This window comes from Pelobates fuscus, chromosome 2 (genome assembly GCF_036172605.1).
Source record: "Pelobates fuscus isolate aPelFus1 chromosome 2, aPelFus1.pri, whole genome shotgun sequence".
Classification (NCBI taxonomy): domain Eukaryota; kingdom Metazoa; phylum Chordata; class Amphibia; order Anura; family Pelobatidae; genus Pelobates; species Pelobates fuscus.
Window position 1 is genome coordinate 16,714,798 of NC_086318.1, and position 22,011 is coordinate 16,736,808.

The window sequence follows — 22,011 nt, forward strand, 5'->3', positions numbered from 1 at the left end:
ACATGGTTCTTCGAACTCCCGAACAGTCGACGTGGCCGCCATTCGACATTGGAACACGCGGTGGCGGCCATCTTGTTCGCATTGACTTAAACCACGAATAGACTTCAAGGGGACTTTGCCGCGAATGCCCTGGAGCTATTTTCGGCATGAAAACCTCGCGGTTCCAGGTCGGTCCTCCAGCGGCACTTAGCCGCCAATCTATGGAACTGTTTTGGGCATGAAATCCCGGGTTCGCCTGGGCAAAATTATGACTTCTATGAAATTTCTGAACCCCTGATCTGATCTGGGTGATTTTCGGATATGTCGCTCACCCAGATCAGAGCTGTCGGGTGATGTAACATTTATGGGGATATGTTGTGTTTTGGGCCACTTATGGTACTTTAGAAAAATGTGCGTTTTTTATTTTTTTCTGCCTGGGGATAATTAAGTTAATGCATTAACTGCCTTAATTATATCACAGGCAGAGGGGAGGGATTGTTTGCTGTATGTGTGTAGGTTTGGAAATGATTGACTGGACAGATCAAACTTTTGCCAAGAATACAATTTCACATCAACAGACTGTTTTCTTCTTCTATGTATGTTGAAGGAAATAGGCATTTGAATCTGGGGACTTTTTAAATACGATGGGTATGCAGCAAACACATTCCTCCAATTTTCCTGCGCAAAGTTGGCATTGTGGCAGTTTCTGTAGTGTAGTGGTTATCACGTTCGCCTCACACGCGAAAGGTCCCAGGTTCAAAACCTGGCAGAAACATTATTTAATTTTTGCTAAATCTGCTGACGTTAGAAGTCTTCTGAATTGGAAATGCACCTGCTTGACTATGAATCCAAAAATCACGTATACTCGGCAAGACGTAAGCGATCTGTTAGCTGAATAAAGTGGTTTCCAAAAACCTGAAGCTAATGTTGTCTGAGAAAAAGCTAAATTGCACTCATTAAATCAGCATGCGCCATGTGCAAGTACCGAATGCAAGACAGCATTTTCTGTCTTGCATTCAGTGCTTGCACATGGCGCATGCTACTCCGGTCTCAACAGGGATCTGCACAGCTGTAGTTTCTGTAGTGTAGTGGTTATCACGTTCGCCTAACACGCGAAAGGTCCCCGGTTCGAAACCGGGCAGAAACATTGCTTTTGTTACGTTTTGGATTCCTTTTTGTTAGAATGCGGCTTTTCGAAGTCTCCTTGCAAATTTCAAGTGCATCTGTTCTTTTTGTCATATTCCCTACAATGGGAGAAGGGTTTTGTGCAAAAATCACCGTCGACAAAAGCAAAACTCATGCTCGCTGTACTTTCAGAGATGGATTTTCTACTAAAAATGCAAGAAAATCATGTTTACTCACATGAGCGATCAGCTTGCTGAATAGAGTTGTGGCGAAAGTGACCTCGCCACTGGTTTTTGGAGAGGAATATTTGCCAACCTTTTGCTCTGTGACTATGGCCCCTTTTAATTTGTTTTGGCTGAGAGACCCTATTTGTGGCCATTGGGACTTTAGACAATGGTTCTTCGAACTCCCGAACAGTCGACGTGGCCGCCATTCGACATTGGAACACGCGGTGGCGGCCATCTTGTTCGCATTGACTTAAACCACGAATAGACTTCAAGGGGACTTTGCCGCGAATGCCCTGGAGCTATTTTCGGCATGAAAACCTCACGGTTCCAGGTCGGTCCTCCAGCGGCACTTAGCCGCCAATCTATGGAACTGTTTTGGGCATGAAATCCCGGGTTCGCCTGGGCAAAATTATGACTTCTATGAAATTTCTGAACCCCTGATGTGATCTGGGTGATTTTCGGATATGTCGCTCACCCAGATCCGAGCTGTCGGGTGATGTAACATTTATGTGGATATGTTGTGTTTTGGGCCACTTATGGTACTTTAGAAAAATGTGCGTTTTTTATTTTTTTCTGCCTGGGGATAATTAAGTTAATGCATTAACTGCCTTAATTATATCACAGGCAGAGGGGAGGGATTGTTTACTGTATGTGTGTAGGTTTGGAAATGATTGACTGGACAGATCAAACTTTTGCCAAGAATACAATTTCACATCAACAGACTGTTTTCTTCTTCTATGTATGTTGAAGGAAATAGGCATTTGAATCTGGGGACTTTTTAAATACGATGGGTATGCAGCAAACACATTCCCCCAATCTTCCTGCGCAAAGTCAGCATTGTGGCAGTTTCTGTAGTGTAGTGGTTATCACGTTCGCCTCACACGCGAAAGGTCCCAGGTTGAAACCTGGCAGAAACATTATGTAATTTTTGCTAAATCTGCTGGCGTTAGAAGTCTTCTGAATTGGAAATGCACCTGCTTGACTATGAATCCAAAAATCACGTATACTCGGCAAGACGTAAGCGATCTGTTAGCTGAATAAAGTGGTTTCCAAAAACCTGAAGCTAATGTTGTCTGAGAAAAAGCTGAATTGCACTCATTAAATCAGCATGCGCCATGTGCAAGTACCGAATGCAAGACAGCATTTTCTGTCTTGCATTCAGTGCTTGCACATGGCGCATGCTACTCCGGTCTCAACATGGATGTGCACAGCTGTAGTTTCTGTAGTGTAGTGGTTATCACGTTCGCCTAACACGCGAAAGGTCCCCGGTTCGAAACCGGGCAGAAACATTGCTTTTGTTCTGTTTTGGATTTCTTTTTGTTAGAATGCGGCTTTTCGAAGTCTCTTTGCAAATTTCAAGTGCATCTGTTCTTTTTGTCATATTCCCTACAATGGGAGAAGGGTTTTGTGCAAAAATCACCGTCGACAAAAGCAAAACTCATGCTCGCTGTACTTTCAGAGATGGATTTTCTACTAAAAATGCAAGAAAATCATGTTTACTCACATGAGCGATCAGCTTGCATAATAGAGTTGTGGCGAAAGTGACCTCGCCACTGCTTTTTTGAGAGGAATATTTGCCAACCTTTTGCTCTGTGACTATGGCCCCTTTTAATTTGTTTTGGCTGAGAGACCCTATTTGTGGCCATTGGGACTTTAGACAATGGTTCTTCGAACTCCCGAACAGTCGACGTGGCCGCCATTCGACATTGGAACACGCGGTGGCGGCCATCTTGTTCGCATTGACTTAAACCACGAATAGACTTCAAGGGGACTTTGCCGCGAATGCCCTGGAGCTATTTTCGGCATGAAAACCTCGTGGTTCCCGGTTGGTCCTCCAGCGGCACTTAGCCGCCAATCTATGGAACTGTTTTGGGCATGAAATCCCGGGTTCGCCTGGGCAAAATGATGACTTCTATGAAATTTCTGAACCCCTGATCTGATCTGCGTGATTTTCGGATATGTCGCTCACCCAGATCAGAACTGTCGGGTGATGTAACATTTATGTGGATATGTTGTGTTTTGGGCCACTTATGGTACTTTAGAAAAATGTGCGTTTTTTATTTTTTTCTGCCTGGGGATAATTAAGTTAATGCATTAACTGCCTTAATTATATCACAGGCAGAGGGGAGGGATTGTTTACTGTATGTGTGTAGGTTTGGAAATGATTGACTGGACAGATCAAACTTTTGCCAAGAATACAATTTCACATCAACAGACTGTTTTCTTCTTCTATGTATGTTGAAGGAAATAGGCATTTGAATCTGGGGACTTTTTAAATACGATGGGTATGCAGCAAACACATTCCCACAATTTTCCTGCGCAAAGTTGGCATTGCAGCAGTTTCTGTACTGTAGTGGTTATCATGTTCGCCTCACACGCGAAAGGTCCCAGGTTCGAAACCTGGCAGAAACATTATTTAATATTTGCTAAATCTGCCGACGTTAGAAGTCTTCTGAATTGGAAATGCACCTGCTTGACTATGAATCCAAAAATCACGTATACTCGGCAAGACGTAAGCGATCTGTTAGCTGAAACCGGGCAGAAACATTGCTTTCGTTCCGTTTTGGATTCCTTTTTGTTAGAATGCGGTTTTTCGAAGTCTCTTTGCAAATTTCAAGTGCATTTGTTCTTTTGTCATATTCCCTACAATGAGAGAAGGGTTTTGTGCAAAAATCACCGTTGACAAAAGCAAAACTCATGCTCGCTGTACTTTCAGAGATGGATTTCTACTAAAAATGCAAGAAAATCATGTTTACTCACATGAGCGATCAGCTTGCTGAATAGAGTTGTGGCGAAACTGACCTCGCCACTGGTTTTTGGAGAGGAATATTTGCCAACCTTTTGCTCTGTGACTATGGCCCCTTTTAATTTGTTTTGGCTGAGAGACCCTATTTGTGGCCATTGGGACTTTAGACAATGGTTCTTCGAACTCCCGAACAGTCGACGTGGCCGCCATTCGACATTGGAACACGCGGTGGCGTTCATCTTGTTCGCATTGACTTAAACCACGAATAGACTTCAAGGGGACTTTGCCGCGAATGCCCTGGAGCTATTTTCGGCATGAAAACCTCGTGGTTCCCGGTTGGTCCTCCAGCGGCACTTAGCCGCCAATCTATGGAACTGTTTTGGGCATGAAATCCCGGGTTCGCCTGGGCAAAATGATGACTTCTATGAAATTTCTGAACCCCTGATCTGATCTGGGTGATTTTCGGATATGTCGCTTACCCAGACCAGAGCTGTCGGGTGACGTAACATTTATGTGGATATGTTGTGTTTTGGGCCACTTATGGTACTTTAGAAAAATGTGCGTTTTTTATTTTTTTTCTGCCTGGGGATAATTAAGTTAATGCATTAACTGCCTTAATTATATCACAGGCAGAGGGGAGGGATTGTTTACTGTATGTGTGTAGGTTTGGAAATGATTGACTGGACAGATCAAACTTTTGCCAAGAATACAATTTCACATCAACAGACTGTTTTCTTCTTCTATGTATGTTGAAGGAAATAGGCATTTGAATCTGGGGACTTTTTAAATACGATGGGTATGCAGCAAACACATTCCCCCAATTTTCCTGCGCAAAGTCGGCATTGTGGCAGTTTATGTAGTGTAGTGGTTATCATGTTCGCCTCACACGCGAAAGGTCCCAGGTTCGAAACCTGGCAGAAACATTATTTAATTTTTGCTAAATCTGCTGACGTTACAAGTCTTCTGAATTGGAAATGCACCTGCTTGACTATGAATCCAAAAATCACGTATACTCGGCAAGACGTAAGCGATCTGTTAGCTGAATAAAGTGGTTTCCAAAAACCTGAAGCTAATGTTGTCTGAGAAAAAGCTGAATTGCACTCATTAAATCAGCATGCGCCATGTGCAAGTACCGAATGCAAGACAGCATTTTCTGTCTTGCATTCAGTGCTTGCACATGGCGCATGCTACTCCGGTCTCAACAGGGATGTGCACAGCTGTAGTTTCTGTAGTGTAGTGGTTATCACGTTCGCCTAACACGCGAAAGGTCCGTGGTTCGAAACCGGGCAGCAACATTGCTTTTGTTCCGTTTTGGATTCCTTTTTGTTAGAATGCGTCTTTTCGAAGTCTCTTTGCAAATTTCAAGTGCATCTGTTCTTTTTGTCATATTCCCTACAATGGGAGAAGGGTTTTGTGCAAAAATCACCGTCGACAAAAGCAAAACTCATGCTCGCTGTACTTTCAGAGATGGATTTTCTACTAAAAATGCAAGAAAATCATGTTTACTCACATGAGCGATCAGCTTGCTGAATAGAGTTGTGGCGAAAGTGACCTCGCCACTGGTTTTTGGAGAGGAATATGTGCCAACCTTTTGCTCTGTGACTATGGCCCCTTTTAATTTGTTTTGGCTGAGAGACCCTATTTGTGGCCATTGGGACTTTAGACAATGGTTCTTCGAACTCCCGAACAGTCGACGTGGCCGCCATTCGACATTGGAACATGCAGTGGTGGCCATCTTGTTCGCATTGACTTAAACCACGAATAGACTTCAAGGGGACTTTGCCACGAATGCCCTGGAGCTATTTTCGGCATGAAAACCTCGTGGTTCCCGGTCGGTCCTCCAGCGGCACTTAGCCGCCAATCTATGGAACTGTTTTGGGCATGAAATCCCAGGTTCGCCTGGGCAAAATTATGACTTCTATGAAATTTCTGAACCCCTGATCTGATCCGGGTGATTTTCTGATATGTCGCCTACCCAGATCAGAGCTGTCGGATGATGTAACATTTATGGGGATATGTTGTGTTTTGGGCCACTTATGGTACTTTAGAAAAATGTGCGTTTTTTATTTTTTTCTGCCTGGGGATAATTAAGTTAATGCATTAACTGCCTTAATTATATCACAGGCAGAGGGGAGGGATTGTTTACTGTATGTGTGTAGGTTTGGAAATGATTGACTGGACAGATCAAACTTTTGCCAAGAATACAATTTCACATCAACAGACTGTTTTCTTCTTCTATGTATGTTGAAGGAAATAGGCATTTGAATCTGGGGACTTTTTAAATACGATGGGTATGCAGCAAACACATTCCCCCAATTTTCCTGCGCAAAGTCAGTATTGTGGTAGTTTCTGTAATGTAGTGGTTATCACGTTCGAAACCTGGCAGAAAAATTATTTAATTTTTGCTAAATCTGCTGACGTTAGAAGTCTTCTGAATTGGAAATGCACCTGCTTGACTATGAATCCAAAAATCACGTATACTCGGCAAGACGTAAGCGATCTGTTAGCTGAATAAAGTGGTTTCCAAAAACCTGAAGCTAATGTTGTCTGAGAAAAAGCTGAATTGCACTCATTAAATCAGCATGCGCCATGTGCAAGTACCGAATGCAAGACAGCATTTTCTGTCTTGCATTCAGTGCTTGCACATGGCGCATGCTACTCCGGTCTCAACAGGGATGTGCACAGCTGTAGTTTCTGTAGTGTAGTGGTTATCACGTTCGCCTAACACGCGAAAGGTCCCTGGTTCGAAACCGGGCAGCAACATTGCTTTTGTTCCGTTTTGGATTCCTTTTTGTTAGAATGCGTCTTTTCGAAGTCTCTTTGCAAATTTCAAGTGCATCTGTTCTTTTTGTCATATTCCCTACAATGGGAGAAGGGTTTTGTGCTAAAATCACCGTCGACAAAAGCAAAACTCATGCTCGCTGTACTTTCAGAGATGGATTTTCTACTAAAAATGCAAGAAAATCATGTTTACTCACATGAGCGATCAGCTTGCTGAATAGAGTTGTGGCGAAACTGACCTCGCCACTGGTTTTTGGAGAGGAATATTTGCCAACCTTTTGCTCTGTGACTATGGCCCCTTTTAATTTGTTTTGGCTGAGAGACCCTATTTGTGGCCATTGGGACTTTAGACAATGGTTCTTCGAACTCCCGAACAGTCGACGTGGCCGCCATTCGACATTGGAACACGCGGTGGCGGCCATCTTGTTCGCATTGACTTAAACCACGAATAGACTTCAAGGGGACTTTGCCGCGAATGCCCTGGAGCTATTTTCGGCATGAAAACCTCGCGGTTCCAGGTCGGTCCTCCAGCGGCACTTAGCCGCCAATCTATGGAACTGTTTTGGGCATGAAATCCCGGGTTCGCCTGGGCAAAATGATGACTTCTATGAAATTTCTGAACCCCTGATCTGATCTGGGTGATTTTCGGATATGTCGCTTACCCAGATCAGAGCTGTCGGGTGACGTAACATTTATGGGGATATGTTGTGTTTTGGGCCACTTATGGTACTTTAGAAAAATGTGCGTTTTTTATTTTTTTCTGCCTGGGGATAATTAAGTTAATGCATTAACTGCCTTAATTATATAACAGGCAGAGGGGAGGGATTGTTTACTGTATGTGTGTAGGTTTGGAAATGATTGACTGGACAGATCAAACTTTTGCCAAGAATACAATTTCACATCAACAGACTGTTTTCTTCTTCTATGTATGTTGAAGGAAATAGGCAATTGAATCTGGGGACTTTTTAAATACGATGGGTATGCAGCAAACACATTCCCCCAATTTTCCTGCGCAAAGTCAGTATTGTGGTAGTTTCTGTAATGTAGTGGTTATCACGTTCGAAACCTGGCAGAAAAATTATTTAATTTTTGCTAAATCTGCTGACGTTAGAAGTCTTCTGAATTGGAAATGCACCTGCTTGACTATGAATCCAAAAATCACGTATACTCGGCAAGACGTAAGCGATCTGTTAGCTGAATAAAGTGGTTTCCAAAAACCTGAAGCTAATGTTGTCTGAGAAAAAGCTGAATTGCACTCATTAAATCAGCATGCGCTATGTGCAAGTACCAAATGCAAGACAGCATTTTCTGTCTTGCATTCAGTGCTTGCACATGGCGCATGCTACTCCGGTCTCGACAGGATTGTGCACAGCTGTAGTTTCTGTAGTGGAGTGGTTATCACGTTCGCCTAACACGCGAAAGGTCCCCGGTTCGAAACCGGGCAGAAACATTGCTTTTGTTCTGTTTTGGATTCCTTTTTGTTAGAATGCGGCTTTTCGAAGTCTCTTTGCAAATTTCAAGTGCATCTGTTCTTTTTGTCATATTCCCTACAATGGGAGAAGGGTTTTGTGCTAAAATCACCGTCGACAAAAGCAAAACTCATGCTCGCTGTACTTTCAGAGATGGATTTTCTACTAAAAATGCAAGAAAATCATGTTTACTCACATGAGCGATCAGCTTGCTGAATAGAGTTGTGGCGAAACTGACCTCGCCACTGGTTTTTGGAGAGGAATATTTGCCAACCTTTTGCTCTGTGACTATGGCCCCTTTTAATTTGTTTTGGCTGAGAGACCCTATTTGTGGCCATTGGGACTTTAGACAATGGTTCTTCGAACTCCCGAACAGTCGAAGTGGCCGCCATTCGACATTGGAACACGCGGTGGCGGCCATCTTGTTCGCATTGACTTAAACGAATAGACTTCAAGGGGACTTTGCCGCGAATGCCCTGGAGCTATTTTCGGCATGAAAACCTCGCGGTTGCAGGTCGGTCCTCCAGCGGCACTTAGCCGCCAATCTATGGAACTGTTTTGGGCATGAAATCCCGGGTTCGCCTGGGCAAAATTATGACTTCTATGAAATTTCTGAACCCCTGATCTGATCTGGGTGATTTTCGGATATGTCGCTCACCCAGAACAGAGCTGTCGGGTGATGTAACATTTATGGGGATATGTTGTGTTTTGGGCCACTTATGGTACTTTAGAAAAATGTGCGTTTTTAATTTTCTTCTGCCTGGGGATAATTAAGTTAATGCATTAACTGCCTTAATTATATCACAGGCAGAGGGGAGGGATTGTTTACTGTATGTGTGTAGGTTTGGAAATGATTGACTGGACAGATCAAACTTTTGCCAAGAATACAATTTCACATCAACAGACTGTTTTCCTCTTCTATGTAGGTTGAAGGAAATAGGCATTTGAATCTGGGGACTTTTTAAATACAATGGGTATGCAGCACATTCCCCCAATTTTACTGCGCAAAGTCGGCATTGTGGCAGTTTCTGTAGTGTAGTGGTTATCATGTTCGCCTCACACGCGAAAGGTCCCAGGTTCGAAACCTGGCAGAAACATTATTTAATTTTTGCTAAATCTGCTGACGTTAGAAGTCTTCTGAATTGGAAATGCACCTGCTTGACTATGAATCCAAAAATCACGTATACTCGGCAAGACGTAAGCGATCTGTTAGCTGAATAAAGTGGTTTCCAAAAACCTGAAGCTAATGTTGTCTGAGAAAAAGCTGAATTGCACTCATTAAATCAGCATGCGCTATGTGCAAGTACCAAATGCAAGACAGCATTTTCTGTCTTGCATTCAGTGCTTGCACATGGCGCATGCTACTCCGGTCTCGACAGGATTGTGCACAGCTGTAGTTTCTGTAGTGTAGTGGTTATCACGTTCGCCTAACACGCGAAAGGTCCCCGGTTCGAAACCGGGCAGAAACATTGCTTTTGTTCTGTTTTGGATTCCTTTTTGTTAGAATGCGGCTTTTCGAAGTCTCTTTGCAAATTTCAAGTGCATCTGTTCTTTTTGTCATATTCCCTACAATGGGAGAAGGGTTTTGTGCAAAAATCACCGTCGACAAAAGCAAAACTCATGCTCGCTGTACTTTCAGAGATGGATTTTCTACTAAAAATGCAAGAAAATCATGTTTACTCACATGAGCGATCAGCTTGCATAATAGAGTTGTGGCGAAAGTGACCTCGCCACTGCTTTTTTGAGAGGAATATTTGCCAACCTTTTGCTCTGTGACTATGGCCCCTTTTAATTTGTTTTGGCTGAGAGAGCCTATTTGTAGCCATTGGGACTTTAGACAATGGTTCTTCGAACTCCCGAACAGTCGACGTGGCCGCCATTCGACATTGGAACACGCGGTGGCGGCCATCTTGTTCGCATTGACTTAAACCATGAATAGACTTCAAGGGGACTTTGCCGCGAATGCCCTGGAGCTATTTTCGGCATGAAAACCTCGTGGTTCCAGGTCGGTCCTCCAGCGGCACTTAGCCGCCAATCTATGGAACTGTTTTGGGCATGAAATCCCGGGTTCGCCTGGGCAAAATTATGACTTCTATGAAATTTCTGAACCCCTGATCTGATCTGGGTGATTTTCGGATATGTCGCTCACCCAGAACAGAGCTGTCGGGTGATGTAACATTTATGGGGATATGTTGTGTTTTGGGCCACTTATGGTACTTTAGAAAAATGTGCGTTTTTAATTTTCTTCTGCCTGGGGATAATTAAGTTAATGCATTAACTGCCTTAATTATATCACAGGCAGAGGGGAGGGATTGTTTACTGTATGTGTGTAGGTTTGGAAATGATTGACTGGACAGATCAAACTTTTGCCAAGAATACAATTTCACATCAACAGACTGTTTTCCTCTTCTATGTAGGTTGAAGGAAATAGGCATTTGAATCTGGGGACTTTTTAAATACAATGGGTATGCAGCACATTCCCCCAATTTTACTGCGCAAAGTCGGCATTGTGGCAGTTTCTGTAGTGTAGTGGTTATCACGTTCGCCTCACACGCGAAAGGTCCCAGGTTCGAAACCTGGCAGAAACATTATTTAATTTTTGCTAAATCTGCTGACGTTAGAAGTCTTCTGAATTGGAAATGCACCTGCTTGACTATGAATCCAAAAATCACGTATACTCGGCAAGACGTAAGCGATCTGTTAGCTGAATAAAGTGGTTTCCAAAAACCTGAAGCTAATGTTGTCTGAGAAAAAGCTGAATTGCACTCATTAAATCAGCATGCGCCATGTGCAAGTACCGAATGCAAGACAGCATTTTCTGTCTTGCATTCAGTGCTTGCACATGGCACATGCTACTCCGGTCTCAACAGGGATGTGCACAGCTGTAGTTTCTGTAGTGTAGTGGTTATCACGTTCGCCTAACACGAGAATAGTCCCCGGTTCGAAACCGGGCAGAAACATTGCTTTCGCTCCGTTTTGGATTCCTTTTTGTTAGAATGCGGCTTTTCAAAGTCTCTTTGCAAATTTCAAGTGCATCTGTTCTTTTTGTCATATTCCCTACAATGGGAGAAGGGTTTTGTGCAAAAATCACCGTCGACAAAAGCAAAACTCATGCTCGCTGTACTTTCAGAGATGGATTTTCTACTAAAAATGCAAGAAAATCATGTTTACTCACATGAGCGATCAGCTTGCATAATAGAGTTGTGGCGAAAGTGACCTCGCCACTGCTTTTTTGAGAGGAATATTTGCCAACCTTTTGCTCTGTGACTATGGCCCCTTTTAATTTGTTTTGGCTGAGAGACCCTATTTGTGGCCATTGGAACTTTAGACAATGGTTCTTCGAACTCCCGAACAGTCGACGTGGCCGCCATTCGACATTGGAACACGCGGTGGCGGCCCTCTTGTTCGCATTGACTTAAACCACGAATAGACTTCAAGGGGACTTTGCCGCGAATGCCCTGGAGCTATTTTCGGCATGAAAACCTGGCGGTTCCAGGTCGGTCCTCCAGCGGCACTTAGCCGCCAATCTATGGAACTGTTTTGGGCATGAAATCCTGGGTTCGCCTGGGCAAAATTATGACTTCTATGAAATTTCTGAACCCCTGATCTGATCTGGGTGATTTTCGGATATGTCGCTCACCCAGATCAGAGCTGTCGGGTGATGTAACATTTATGGGGATATGTTGTGTTTTGGGCCACTTATGGTACTTTAGAAAAATGTGCGTTTTTTATTTTTTACTGCCTGGGGATAATTAAGTTAATGCATTAACTGCCTTAATTATATCACAGGCAGAGGGGAGGGATTGTTTGCTGTATGTGTGTAGGTTTGGAAATGATTGACTGGACAGATCAAACTTTTGCCAAGAATACAATTTCACATCAACAGACTGTTTTCTTCTTCTATGTATGTTGAAGGAAATAGGCATTTGAATCTGGGGACTTTTTAAATACGATGGGTATGCAGCAAACACATTCCCCCAATCTTCCTGCGCAAAGTCAGCATTGTGGCAGTTTCTGTAGTGTAGTGGTTATCACGTTCGCCTCACACGCGAAAGGTCCCAGGTTGAAACCTGGCAGAAACATTATGTAATTTTTGCTAAATCTGCTGGCGTTAGAAGTCTTCTGATGTGGAAATGCACCTGCTTGACTATGAATCCAAAAATCACGTATACTCGGCAAGACGTAAACGATCTGTTAGCTGAATAAAGTGGTTTCCAAAAACCTGAAGCTAATGTTGTCTGAGAAAAAGCTGAATTGCACTCATTAAATCAGCATGCGCCATGTGCAAGTACCGAATGCAAGACAGCATTTTCTGTCTTGCATTCAGTGCTTGCACATGGCGCATGCTACTCCGGTCTCAACATGGATGTGCACAGCTGTAGTTTCTGTAGTGTAGTGGTTATCACGTTCGCCTAACACGCGAAAGGTCCCCGGTTCGAAACCGGGCAGAAACTTTGCTTTTGTTCTGTTTTGGATTCCTTTTTGTTAGAATGCGGATTTTCGAAGTCTCTTTGCAAATTTCAAGTGCATCTGTTCTTTTTGTCATATTCCCTAAAATGGGAGAAGGGTTTTGTGCAAAAATCACCGTCGACAAAAGCAAAACTCATGCTCGCTGTATTTTCAGAGATGGATTTTCTACTAAAAATGCAAGAAAATCATGTTTACTCACATGAGCGATCAGCTTGCTGAATAGAGTTGTGGCGAAACTGACCTCTCCACTGGTTTTTGGAGAGGAATATTTGCCAACCTTTTGCTCTGTGACTATGGCCCCTTTTAATTTGTTTTGGCTGAGAGACCCTATTTGTGGCCATTGGGACTTTAGACAATGGTTCTTCGAACTCCCGAACAGTCGACGTGGCCGCCATTCGACATTGGAACACGCGGTGGCCGCCATCTTGTTCGCATTGACTTAAACCACGAATAGACTTCAAGGGGACTTTGCCGCGAATGCCCTGGAGCTATTTTCGGCATGAAAACCTCGCGGTTCCAGGTCGGTCCTCCAGCGGCACTTAGCCGCCATTCTATGGAACTGTTTTGGGCATGAAATCCCGGGTTCGCCTGGGCAAAATTATGACTTCTATGAAATTTCTTAACCCCTGATCTGATCCGGGTGATTTTCGGATATGTCGCTCACCCAGATCAGAGCTGTCGGGTGATGTAACATTTATGGGGATATGTTGTGTTTTGGGCCACTTATGGTACTTTAGAAAAATGTGCGTTTTTTATTTTTTACTGCCTGGGGATAATTAAGTTAATGCATTAACTGCCTTAATTATATCACAGGCAGAGGGGAGGGATTGTTTGCTGTATGTGTGTAGGTTTGGAAATGATTGACTGGACAGATCAAACTTTTGCCAAGAATACAATTTCACATCAACAGACTGTTTTCTTCTTCTATGTATGTTGAAGGAAATAGGCATTTGAATCTGGGGACTTTTTAAATACGATGGGTATGCAGCAAACACATTCCCACAATTTTCCAGCGCAAAGTCGGCATTGTGGCAGTTTCTGTAGTGTAGTGGTTATCACGTTCGCCTCACACGCGAAAGGTCCCAGGTTCGAAACCTGGCAGAAACATTATTTAATTTTTGCTAAATCTGCCGACGTTAGAAGTCTTCTGAATTGGAAATGCACCTGCTTGACTATGAATCCAAAAATCACGTATACTCGGCAAGACATAAGCGATCTGTTAGCTGAATAAAGTGGTTTCCAAAAACCTGAAGCTAATGTTGTCTGAGAAAAAGCTGAATTGCACTCATTAAATCAGCATGCGTCATGTGCAAGTACCGAATGCAAGACAGCATTTTCTGTCTTGCATTCAGTGCTTGCACATGGCGCATGCTACTCCGATCTCAACATGGATGTGCACAGCTGTAGTTTCTGTAGTGTAGTGGTTATCACGTTCGCCTAACACGCGAAAGGTCCCCGGTTCGAAACCGGGCAGAAACATTGCTTTTGTTCTGTTTTGGATTCCTTTTTGTTAGAATGCGGCTTTTCGAAGTCTCTTTGCAAATTTCAAGTGCATCTGTTCTTTTTGTCATATTCCCTACAATGGGAGAAGGGTTTTGTGCAAAAATCACCGTCGACAAAAGCAAAACTCAAGCTCGCTGTATTTTCAGAGATGGATTCTCTACTAAAAATGCAAGAAAATCATGTTTACTCACATGAGCGATCAGCTTGCTGAATAGAGTTGTGGCGAAAGTGACCTCGCCACTGGTTTTTGGAGAGGAATATTTGCCAACCTTTTGCTCTGTGACTATGGCCCCTTTTAATTTGTTTTGGCTGAGAGACCCTATTTGTGGCCATTGGGACTTTAGACAATGGTTCTTCGAACTCCCGAACAGTCGACGTGGCCGCCATTCGACATTGGAACACGCGGTGGCGGCCATCTTGTTCGCATTGACTTAAACCACGAATAGACTTCAAGGGGACTTTGCCGCGAATGCCCTGGAGCTATTTTCGGCATGAGAACCTTGCGGTTCCAGGTCGGTCCTCCAGCGGCACTTAGCCGCCATTCTATGGAACTGTTTTGGGCATGAAATCCCGGGTTCGCCTGGGCAAAATTATGACTTCTATGAAATTTCTGAACCCCTAATCTGATCTGGGTGATTTTTGGATATGTCGCTCACCCAGATCAGAGCTGTCGGGTGATGTAACATTTATGGGGATATGTTGTGTTTTGGGCCACTTATGGTACTTTAGAAAAATGTGCGTTTTTTATTTTTTTCTGCCTGGGGATAATTAAGTTAATGCATTAACTGCCTTAATTATATCACAGGCAGAGGGGAGGGATTGTTTACTGTATGTGTGTAGGTTTGGAAATGATTGACTGGACAGATCAAACTTTTGCCAAGAATACAATTTCACATCAACAGACTGTTTTCTTCTTCTATGTATGTTGAAGGAAATAGGCATTTGAATCTGGGGACTTTTTAAATACGATGGGTATGCAGCAAACACATTCCCCCAATTTTCCTGCGCAAAGTGGGCATTGTGGCAGTTTTTGTAGTGTAGTGGTTATCACGTTCGCCTCACACGCGAAAGGTCCCAGGTTCAAAACCTGGCAGAAACGTTATTTAATTTTTGCTAAATCTGCTGATGTTAGAAGTCTTCTGAATTGGAAATGCACCTGCTTGACTATGAATCCAAAAATCACGTATACTCGGCAAGACATAAGCGATCTGTTAGCTGAATAAAGTGGTTTCCAAAAACCTGAAGCTAATGTTGTCTGAGAAAAAGCTGAATTGCACTCATTAAATCAGCATGCGCCATGTGCAAGTACCGAATGCAAGTACAGCATTTTCAGTCTTGCATTCAGTGCTTGCACATGGCGCATGCTACTCCCGTCTCAACAGGGATGTGCACAGCTGTAGTTTCTGTAGTGTAGTGGTTATCACGTTCGCCTAACACGCGAAAGGTCCCCGGTTCGAAACCGGGCAGAAACATTGCTTTCGTTCCGTTTTGGATTCCTTTTTGTTAGAATGCGGCTTTTCGAAGTCTCTTTGCAAATTTCAAGTGCATCTGTTCTTTTTGTCATATTCCCTACAATGGGAGAAGGGTTTTGTTCAAAAATCACCGTCGACAAAAGCAAAACTCATGCTCGATGTACTTTCAGAGATGGATTTTCTACTAAAAATGCAAGAAAATCATGTTTACTCACATGAGCGATCAGCTTGCTGAATAGAGTTGTGGCGAAAGTGACCTCGCCACTGGTTTTTGGAGAGGAATATTTGCCAACCTTTTGCTATGTGACTATGGCCCCTTTTAATTTGTTTTGGCTGAGAGACCCTATTTGTGGCCATTGGGACTTTAGACAATGGTTCTTCGAACTCCCGAACAGTCGACGTGGCCGCCATTCGACATTGGAACACGCGGTGGCGGCCATCTTGTTCGCATTGACTTAAACCACGAATAGACTTCAAGGGGACTTTTCCGCGAATGCCCTGGAGCTATTTTCGGCATGAAAACCTTGCGGTTCCAGGTCGGTCCTCCAGCGGCACTTAGCCGCCAATCTATGGAATTGTTTTGGGCATGAAATCCCGGGTTCGCCTGGGCAAAATTATGACTTCTATGAAATTTCTGAACCCCTGATCTGATCTGGGTGATTTTTGGATATGTCGCTCACCCAGATCAGAGCTGTCGGGTGATGTAACATTTATGGGGATATGTTGTGTTTTGGGCCACTTATGGTACTTTAGAAAAATGTGCGTTTTTTATTTTTTTCTGCCTGGGGATAATTAAGTTAATGCATTAACTGCCTTAATTATATCACAGGCAGAGGGGTGGGATTGTTTACTGTATGTGTGTAGGTTTGGAAATGATTGACTGGACAGATCAAACTTTTGCCAAGAATACAATTTCACATCAACAGACTGTTTTCTTCTTCTATGTATGTTGAAGGAAATAGGCATTTGAATCTGGGGACTTTTTAAATACGATGGGTATGCAGCAAACACATTCCCCCAATTTTCCTGCGCAAAGTGGGCATTGTGGCAGTTTCTGTAGTGTAGTGGTTATCACGTTCGCCTCACACGCGAAAGGTCCCAGGTTCGAAACCTGGCAGAAACATTATGTAATTTTTGCTAAATCTGCTTACGTTAGAAGTCTTCTGAATTGGAAATGCACCTGCTTGACTATGAATCCAAAAATCACGTATACTCGGCAAGACGTAAGCAATCTGTTAGCTGAATAAAGTGGTTTCCAAAAATCTGAAGCTAATGTTGTCTGAGAAAAAGCTGAATTGCACTCATTAAATCAGCATGCGCCATGTGCAAGTACCGAATGCAAGACAGCATTTTCTGTCTTGCATTCAGTGCTTGCACATGGCGCATGCTACTCTGGTCTCAACAGAGATGTGCTCAGCTGTAGTTTCTGTAGTGTAGTGGTTATCACGTTCGCCTTACACGCGAAAGGTCCCCGGTTCGAAACATTGCTTTTGTTCTGTTTTGGATTCCTTTTTGTTAGAATGCGGCTTTTCGAAGTCTCTTTGCAAATTTCAAGTGCATCTGTTCTTTTTGTCATATTCCCTACAATGGGAGAAGGGTTTTGTGCAAAAATCACCGTCGACAAAAGCAAAACTCATGCTCGCTGTACTTTCAGAGATGGATTTTCTACTAAAAATGCAAGAAAATCATGTTTACTCACATGAGCGATCAGCTTGCCGAATAGAGTTGTGGCGAAAGTGACCTCGCCACTGGTTTTTGGAGAGGAATATTTGCCAACCTTTTGCTCTGTGACTATGGCCCCTTTTAATTTGTTTTGGCTGAGAGACCCTATTTGTGGCCATTGGGACTTTAGACAATGGTTCTTCGAACTCCCGAACAGTCGACGTGGCCGCCATTCGACATTGGAACACGCGGTGGCGGCCATCTTGTTCGCATTGACTTAAACCACGAATAGACTTCAAGGGGACTTTGCCGCGAATGCCCTGGAGCTATTTTCGGCATGAAAACCTTGCGGTTCCAGGTCGGTCCTCCAGCGGCACTTAGCCGCCAATCTATGGAACTGTTTTGGGCATGAAATCCCGGGTTCGCCTGGGCAAAATTATGACTTCTATGAAATTTCTGAACCCCTGATCTGATCTGGGTGATTTTCGGATATGTCGCTCACCCAGATCAGAACTGTCGGGTGATGTAACATTTATGTGGATATGTTGTGTTTTGGGCCACTTATGGTACTTTAGAAAAATGTGCGTTTTTTATTTTTTCTGCCTGGGGATAATTAAGTTAATGCATTAACTGCCTTAATTATATCACAGGCAGAGGGGAGGGATTGTTTGCTGTATGTGTGTAGGTTTGGAAATGATTGACTGGACAGATCAAACTTTTGCCAAGAATACAATTTCACATCAACAGACTGTTTTCTTCTTCTATGTATGTTGAAGGAAATAGGCATTTGAATCTGGGGACTTTTTAAATACGATGGGTATGCAGCAAACACATTCCCCCAATTTTCCTGCGCAAAGTCAGCATTGTGGCAGTTTCTGTAGTGTAGTGGTTATCACGTTCGCCTCACACGCGAAAGGTCCCAGGTTCGAAACCTGGCAGAAACATTATTTAATTTTTGCTAAATCTGCCGACGTTAGAAGTCTTCTGAATTGGAAATGCACCTGCTTGACTATGAATCCAAAAATCACGTATACTCGGCAAGACGTAAGCGATCTGTTAGCTTAATAAAGTGGTTTCCAAAAACCAGAAAGCTAATGTTGTCTGAGAAAAAGCTGAATTGCACTCATTAAATCAGCATGCGCCATGTGCAAGTACCGAATGCAAGACAGCATTTTCTGTCTTGCATTCAGTGCTTGCACATGGCGCATGCTTTTCCGGTCTCAACAGGGATGTGCACAGCTGTAGTTTCTGTAGTGTAGTGGTTATCACGTTCGCCTAACACGAGAAAGGTCCCCGATTCGAAACCGGGCAGAAACATTGCTTTTGTTCCGTTTTGGATTCCTTTTTGTGAGAATGCGGCTTTTCGAAGTCTCTTTGCAAATTTCAAGTGCATCTGTTCTTTTTGTCATATTCCCTACAATGGGAGAAGGGTTTTGTGCAAAAATCACCGTCGACAAAAGCAAAACTCATGCTCGCTGTACTTTCAGAGATGGATTTTCTACTAAAAATGCAAGAAAATCATGTTTACTCACATGAGCGATCAGCTTGCTGAATAGAGTTGTGGCGAAAGTGACCTCGCCACTGGTTTTTGGAGAGGAATATTTGCCAACCTTTTGCTCTGTGACTATGGCCCCTTTTAATTTGTTTTGGCTGAGAGACCCTATTTGTGGCCATTGGGACTTTAGACAATGGTTCTTCGAACTCCCGAACAGTCGACGTGGCCGCCATTCGACATTGGCACTTAGCCGCCAATCTATGGAACTGTTTTGGGCATGAAATCCCGGGTTCGCCTGGGCAAAATTATGACTTCTATGAAATTTCTGAACCCCTGATCTGATCTGGGTGATTTTCGGATATTTCGCTCACCCAGATCAGAACTGTCGGGTGATGTAACATTTATGTGGATATGTTGTGTTTTGGGCCACTTATGGTACTTTAGAAAAATGTGCGTTTTTTATTTTTTCTGCCTGGGGATAATTAAGTTAATGCATTAACTGCCTTAATTATATCACAGGCAGAGGGGAGGGATTGTTTGCTGTATGTGTGTAGGTTTGGAAATGATTGACTGGACAGATCAAACTTTTGCCAAGAATACAATTTCACATCAACAGACTGTTTTCTTCTTCTATGTATGTTGAAGGAAATAGGCATTTGAATCTGGGGACTTTTTAAATACGATGGGTATGCAGCAAACACATTCCCCCAATTTTCCTGCGCAAAGTCAGCATTGTGGCAGTTTCTGTAGTGTAGTGGTTATCACGTTCGCCTCACACGCGAAAGGTCCCAGGTTCGAAACCTGGCAGAAACATTATTTAATTTTTGCTAAATCTGCCGACGTTAGAAGTCTTCTGAATTGGAAATGCACCTGCTTGACTATGAATCCAAAAATCACGTATACTCGGCAAGACGTAAGCGATCTGTTAGCTTAATAAAGTGGTTTCCAAAAACCAGAAAGCTAATGTTGTCTGAGAAAAAGCTGAATTGCACTCATTAAATCAGCATGCGCCATGTGCAAGTACCGAATGCAAGACAGCATTTTCTGTCTTGCATTCAGTGCTTGCACATGGCGCATGCTACTCCGGTCTCAACAGGGATGTGCAAAGCTGTAGTTTCTGTAGTGTAGTGGTTATCACGTTCGCCTAACACGCGAAAGGTCCCCGATTCGAAACCGGGCAGAAACATTGCTTTTGTTCCGTTTTGGATTCCTTTTTGTGAGAATGCGGCTTTTCGAAGTCTCTTTGCAAATTTCAAGTGCATCTGTTCTTTTTGTCATATTCCCTACAATGGGAGAAGGGTTTTGTGCAAAAATCACCGTCGACAAAAGCAAAACTCATGCTCGCTGTACTTTCAGAGATGGATTTTCTACTAAAAATGCAAGAAAATCATGTTTACTCACATGAGCGATCAGCTTGCTGAATAGAGTTGTGGCGAAAGTGACCTCGCCACTGGTTTTTGGAGAGGAATATTTGCCAACCTTTTGCTCTGTGACTATGGCCCCTTTTAATTTGTTTTGGCTGAGAGACCCTATTTGTGGCCATTGGGACTTTAGACAATGGTTCTTCGAACTCTCGAACAGTCGACGTGGCCGAAATTCGACATTGGAACACGCGGTGGCGGCCATCTTGTTCGCATTGACTTAAACCACGAATAGAGTTCAAGGGGACTTTGCCGCGAATGCCCTGGAGCTATTTTCGGCATGAAAACCTCGTGGTTCCCGTTCGGTCCTCCAGCGGCACTTAGCCGCCAATCTATGGAACTGTTTTGGGCATGAAATCCCGAGTTCGCCTGGGCAAAATTATGACTTCTATGAAATTTCTGAACCCCTGATCTGATCTGGGTGATTTTCGGATATGTCGCTCACCCAGATCAGAACTGTCGGGTGATGTAACATTTATGGGGATATGTTGTGTTTTGGGCCACTTATGGTACTTTAGAAAAATGTGCGTTTTTTATTTTTTTCTGCCTGGGGATAATTAAGTTAATGCATTAACTGCCTTAATTATATCACAGGCAGAGGGGAGGGATTGTTTGCTGTATGTGTGTAGGTTTGGAAATGATTGACTGGACAGATCAAACTTTTGCCAAGAATACAATTTCACATCAACAGACTGTTTTCTTCTTCTATGTATGTTGAAGGAAATAGGCATTTGAATCTGGGGACTTTTTAAATACGATGGGTATGCAGCAAACACATTCCCCCAATTTTCCTGCGCAAAGTCGGCGTTGTGGCAGTTTCTGTAGTGTAGTGGTTGTCACGTTCGCCTCACACGCGAAAGGTCCCAGGTTCGAAACCTGGCAGAAACATTATTTAATTTTTGCTAAATCTGCCGACGTTAGAAGTCTTCTGAATTGGAAATGCACCTGCTTGACTATGAATCCAAAAATCACGTATACTCGGCAAGACGTAAGCGATCTGTTAGCTGAATAAAGTGGTTTCCAAAAAGCTGAAGCTAATGTTGTCTGAGAAAAAGCTGAATTGCACTCATTAAATCAGCATGCGCCATGTGCAAGTACCGAATGCAAGACAGCATTTTCTGTCTTGCATTCAGTGCTTGCACATGGCGCATGCTACTCCGGTCTCAACAGGGATGAGCTCAGCTGTAGTGTAGTGGTTATCACGTTCGCCTAACACGCAAAAGGTCCCCGATTCGAAACTGGGCAGAAACATTGCTTTTGTTCCGTTTTGGATTCCTTTTTATTAGAATGCTGCTTTTCGAAGTCTCTTTGCAAATTTCAAGTGCATCTGTTCTTTTTGTAATATTCCCTACAATAGGAGAAGGGTTTTGTGCAAAAATCACCGTCGACAAAAGCAAAACTCATGCTCGCTGTATTTTCAGAGATGGATTTTCTACTAAAAATGCAAGAAAATCATGTTTACTCACATGAGCGATCAGCTTGCTGAATAGAGTTGTGGCGAAAGTGACCTCGCCACTGGTTTTTGGAGAGGAATATTTGCCAACCTTTTGCTCTGTGACTATGGCCCCTTTTAATTTGTTTTGGCTGAGAGACCCTATTTGTGGCCATTGGGACTTTAGACAATGGTTCTTCGAACTCCCGAACAGTCGACGTGGCCGCCA

At 43.3% G+C, this 22,011-nt stretch overlaps 19 non-coding genes across 19 annotated transcripts; all 19 read left to right on the top strand.

Annotated features, from left to right (window-relative positions):
• The first annotated feature begins 681 nt into the window (after nt 1-681).
• Nucleotides 682-754, top strand: TRNAV-CAC (transfer RNA valine (anticodon CAC)). The gene has a single exon. It is a non-coding gene; the product is annotated as a tRNA-Val (tRNA).
• Nucleotides 755-1,053: 299 nt separating this feature from the next.
• Nucleotides 1,054-1,126, top strand: TRNAV-AAC (transfer RNA valine (anticodon AAC)). The gene has a single exon. It is a non-coding gene; the product is annotated as a tRNA-Val (tRNA).
• A 1,421-nt stretch (nt 1,127-2,547) lies between these two features.
• TRNAV-AAC (transfer RNA valine (anticodon AAC)) lies at nt 2,548-2,620 on the top strand. The gene has a single exon. It is a non-coding gene; the product is annotated as a tRNA-Val (tRNA).
• Nucleotides 2,621-3,670: 1,050 nt separating this feature from the next.
• On the top strand, nt 3,671-3,743 carry TRNAV-CAC (transfer RNA valine (anticodon CAC)). Its single transcript has one exon. It is a non-coding gene; the product is annotated as a tRNA-Val (tRNA).
• A 3,024-nt stretch (nt 3,744-6,767) lies between these two features.
• Nucleotides 6,768-6,840, top strand: TRNAV-AAC (transfer RNA valine (anticodon AAC)). The gene has a single exon. It is a non-coding gene; the product is annotated as a tRNA-Val (tRNA).
• A 1,395-nt stretch (nt 6,841-8,235) lies between these two features.
• TRNAV-AAC (transfer RNA valine (anticodon AAC)) lies at nt 8,236-8,308 on the top strand. Its single transcript has one exon. It is a non-coding gene; the product is annotated as a tRNA-Val (tRNA).
• A 1,043-nt stretch (nt 8,309-9,351) lies between these two features.
• Nucleotides 9,352-9,424, top strand: TRNAV-CAC (transfer RNA valine (anticodon CAC)). Its single transcript has one exon. It is a non-coding gene; the product is annotated as a tRNA-Val (tRNA).
• A 299-nt stretch (nt 9,425-9,723) lies between these two features.
• TRNAV-AAC (transfer RNA valine (anticodon AAC)) lies at nt 9,724-9,796 on the top strand. The gene has a single exon. It is a non-coding gene; the product is annotated as a tRNA-Val (tRNA).
• Nucleotides 9,797-10,842: 1,046 nt separating this feature from the next.
• TRNAV-CAC (transfer RNA valine (anticodon CAC)) lies at nt 10,843-10,915 on the top strand. Its single transcript has one exon. It is a non-coding gene; the product is annotated as a tRNA-Val (tRNA).
• Nucleotides 10,916-12,708: 1,793 nt separating this feature from the next.
• On the top strand, nt 12,709-12,781 carry TRNAV-AAC (transfer RNA valine (anticodon AAC)). The gene has a single exon. It is a non-coding gene; the product is annotated as a tRNA-Val (tRNA).
• Nucleotides 12,782-13,831: 1,050 nt separating this feature from the next.
• Nucleotides 13,832-13,904, top strand: TRNAV-CAC (transfer RNA valine (anticodon CAC)). The gene has a single exon. It is a non-coding gene; the product is annotated as a tRNA-Val (tRNA).
• Nucleotides 13,905-14,203: 299 nt separating this feature from the next.
• TRNAV-AAC (transfer RNA valine (anticodon AAC)) lies at nt 14,204-14,276 on the top strand. Its single transcript has one exon. It is a non-coding gene; the product is annotated as a tRNA-Val (tRNA).
• Nucleotides 14,277-15,326: 1,050 nt separating this feature from the next.
• On the top strand, nt 15,327-15,399 carry TRNAV-CAC (transfer RNA valine (anticodon CAC)). Its single transcript has one exon. It is a non-coding gene; the product is annotated as a tRNA-Val (tRNA).
• Nucleotides 15,400-15,699: 300 nt separating this feature from the next.
• On the top strand, nt 15,700-15,772 carry TRNAV-AAC (transfer RNA valine (anticodon AAC)). The gene has a single exon. It is a non-coding gene; the product is annotated as a tRNA-Val (tRNA).
• Nucleotides 15,773-16,822: 1,050 nt separating this feature from the next.
• Nucleotides 16,823-16,895, top strand: TRNAV-CAC (transfer RNA valine (anticodon CAC)). Its single transcript has one exon. It is a non-coding gene; the product is annotated as a tRNA-Val (tRNA).
• A 1,410-nt stretch (nt 16,896-18,305) lies between these two features.
• TRNAV-CAC (transfer RNA valine (anticodon CAC)) lies at nt 18,306-18,378 on the top strand. The gene has a single exon. It is a non-coding gene; the product is annotated as a tRNA-Val (tRNA).
• Nucleotides 18,379-19,669: 1,291 nt separating this feature from the next.
• Nucleotides 19,670-19,742, top strand: TRNAV-CAC (transfer RNA valine (anticodon CAC)). The gene has a single exon. It is a non-coding gene; the product is annotated as a tRNA-Val (tRNA).
• A 300-nt stretch (nt 19,743-20,042) lies between these two features.
• TRNAV-AAC (transfer RNA valine (anticodon AAC)) lies at nt 20,043-20,115 on the top strand. The gene has a single exon. It is a non-coding gene; the product is annotated as a tRNA-Val (tRNA).
• A 1,050-nt stretch (nt 20,116-21,165) lies between these two features.
• TRNAV-CAC (transfer RNA valine (anticodon CAC)) lies at nt 21,166-21,238 on the top strand. Its single transcript has one exon. It is a non-coding gene; the product is annotated as a tRNA-Val (tRNA).
• Nucleotides 21,239-22,011: the final 773 nt, after the last annotated feature.